General features: G+C 48.2%; 1 pseudogene; it reads left to right on the forward strand.

The window, feature by feature from the left end:
- The first annotated feature begins 222 nt into the window (after positions 1-222).
- LOC144223891 (holocytochrome c-type synthase pseudogene) lies at positions 223-1,272 on the forward strand (annotated as a pseudogene).
- The last annotated feature ends 2,012 nt before the right edge of the window (positions 1,273-3,284 follow it).

The following is a 3,284-nucleotide window of genomic DNA, read 5'->3' on the forward strand; positions in this document are numbered from 1 at the left end:
TCCATCAAAGGCTCGTCATGAAGAGTCTGGGGACACCCCAGACACGGGACCGAGGACGAGCCATGGGGTCCGTCTCCTGAGAAAACTAAACCCTGGAGGGGTGCACTTGAGTGCCAGCGGTGACTGCAACAACAGTGAGCGAGTGAGGAGAGGCGGTTAGAGGCTCCTTATAGCAGCCCAGGACAGGAGTCCGAATTGGGATTCGGTGCCATGTTTCCAACCATGGGTTTGTCTGCGTCTACCCCTGCTGTTACAGTTCCCACCTCACATGCTTCAGATCATCAGACGGCGTCCCCAGCATCAGGGTGTCCCGCGTGGGAAGGGAAAATGAAAGGCCGTCCAGTGCAGAGCATCTGACCCAACTTGTGAGAACAAAACGAACCCTGTGCCTGCCCGCCAGGATCATGGGTATGAGTCCGTGGAATGTCCTATCACGGATGCTGTGGCCGAGAATAAGGAGCACCTAGATCCTTAGCTGATTGCCACCACCCAATCGGATGCCGGCCCTGGATCGGCCATTTGCACTGTTTACTGCAAGAGAGGACTCATCCATTCCGAGAGCAGATTTGGAGAATAAGTGGGTTTATCTTTCCGAACAGATGCTCTGGAATGCGATGGTACGGGAAGGGTGGAGGTGGAAGGATGAGGATGTTAGAAAGATAGGTACAGGGCTGCCTGGTGGCTCAGTTGGCTAAGCAGCTGACTTCGGCTCAGGTCATGATCTCACGGTCTGTGAGTTCGAGCCCCACAGCGGGCTCTGTGTTGACAGCTCAGAGCCTGGAGCCTGCTACTGATTCTGTGTCTCCCTCTCTCTCTCTCTGCCCCTTTCCTGCTTGCTTTCTGTCTGTCTCTCTCTCTCTCTCAAAAATAATAAACATTAAAAAAAAAGATAGATATAATATCATCAGAATTCACAACCAGAATAACGAGCAAGTTTGGGACGAGAACTGGAAGTAGGAAGCCCTTCGTGACACCACTGCCCTTGGTGCTCCATCCTGATCCAGTTCAAAGGTAAAGAGAAAGAGTATTCACCAAGGGCAAGAATTCATTCCTGGATGGGGTCCAAGTTGCCTTTTGACAGGCACAATTGGATCATCCAACCCTTGTGGGACAGCAGTCAGATAGGTCATCGGCGACTGCAATGGCAGTGAGGTCAAGCCGGACGACCAGTTTACCATCCTGGACGCCCGGCCTGCTCTGCGTCCTCTCTCGTGGGTGTGGGACAGAATGGAGGCTGCGTGGCGATGCTGGACCTCAGAGCCACTGCCTTGATGGAGATGGGAAAATATAAACTATTTTTTTTTCTGAGCAATACATTAAACTCCTTTCCCCAAACCAAATTGCTCTTGTGATGTAATGGGAATGTCAAGTGGGTAATGACACCTTACACTTCACTTAGTGAGGGTACCACGCACAGTGTTCTTTTGTTACCTTGCAGTTTATAGCAGATCATTATAGGTTTCCTTCCCACTCACCTTAAGTGGGAAGCAGTCCCTTGGTTTCTCCTTCAGCTGCAATATTACCTATGTATTTAATCTAGAAAAGCGAACAACCTCTGAAAAAGAATTTTTCTTAAAATGTGAAGATTTATAATAATAAGAAAGAATTAGAAATAATTCCTCGCTCTTTCTCATGAATACTTGAGGTGTAGACCTAAAGGCCTATGTGATGCCGAGGAGCTATGATCTGGCCAAATATTTGAACTAATACTATTCATTATAAATAAATGGTTCTGCCTTTAGGAAAGTCCCCGGCGTTTCATTGTCCGTGCAGTATAGTAGCGCACCCTTAAGAAAATGCAGAGGGACACAATGGAGATGCATGTGGCAAAACTAAGGTGTGTCTTGGCTCAAGGCCTCAATTGTGAGAACCTTTCAGGATGGACCTGGTTATAGAATAATTTTGGAGCACCTGGGTGACTCAGGCAGTTAAGCGTCTGACTCCTGAATTTGGCTCAGGTCATGATCTCATGGTTTGTGGGTTTGAGCCCCGTGTCAGGCTCTGTGCTGACAGTGCGGAGCCTGCTTGGGGTCTTCTCTCTCTCTCCTTCTCTTTCTGCCTCTTCCCCTGCTTGTGTGCATGCTCTCTCTAAATAAATAAATAAACATTAAAAAAAAAAAGAATAGTTTCAATTCCCCCATGATTTCATGAGGCGTGTGCATTGGAATGTTTTCACTTTTTCAATATTCTCATTTTAATCCCTGCTATTCTGGTATGTAACTCTGCTCCCAATAAGGTCTCACTGCCTGTGGCATTTGCCAAGATATCCTGCCTGTAAGTCCCATTCCTTCTTCTGCCTGAAGCCCTCCCTCCAATCAACCTAACCTGAACCTTGGCACAAGTCACAGCACAGAATGGTCCCTCTCGAAAACACAATTCTGTTGAGTGTTAGAATTCACAAGAAAAGTATTTTTCCTAGATACAGGATGTTTGCATCAACTCACTGCCACAGCGCATTTTTTTTTTTAAGGGAGCTCTAAGTTTGCCATTGAAATTCTTTCTACCAGTCATTCATAAACTGCTTGTTCTACTTAGAGCAGGATGTTACAAATGACTACTGGGTCCTTCCTTCCTTCCTTCCTTCCTTCCTTCCTTCCCCCCCTCCTTCCTTTTCTTTCTTTTGAGAGAGTGTGCGCATGATCAGGGAAGGAGCAGAGAGAGAGAGAGGGAGACAGGGAATCCCAAGCAGGCTCCTCCAAGTCAGCACGGAGCCCAATGTGGGGCTCAATCCCATGAACCATGAGATCATGACCTGAGCCAAAACCAAGAGTCGGATGCCCAACCAACTGAGCCCCCCAAACTCATCTCTTTGGAAATAAGCCCTCCTGTTTCACTGGTTGTGATCACTGTTGAGTATAAAACACACGAACCTCCCCTCTGCTCCAGAGATGCTCCTCATCCCCATGTCGGGTCAACTACGGTTATGATGGAAACCACTTCTTGATTTACTTTAGCTCCTCCTCACCCCCCCCCACACAAAGTGTCCCAAGCCTGCCTGCCACAAGAGTGCCACAGGCAAGTGCCAGCACACAGTAGACAAGTGGACATAGGATAGAGTAGATATACGGGCGTCTGGGTGGCTTAGTCAGTTGAGCGTCCGACTTTCGCTTAGGTCATGATCTCACGGTTCGTGGGTTCGAGCCCCGCGTCGGGCTCTGTGCTGACTGCCAGCTCAGAGCCTGGAGCCTGTTTCAGTCTGTGACTCCCTCTCTCTCTGACCCTCCCCTGCTCACGCTGTCTCTCTCTCTCTCTCCTAGAAATAAATAAAAACATTAAAAAAAAAA

Source organism: Crocuta crocuta, unplaced genomic scaffold, assembly GCF_008692635.1.
Source record: "Crocuta crocuta isolate KB4526 unplaced genomic scaffold, BGI_CrCroc_1.0 scaffold121, whole genome shotgun sequence".
Lineage (NCBI taxonomy): Eukaryota > Metazoa > Chordata > Mammalia > Carnivora > Hyaenidae > Crocuta > Crocuta crocuta.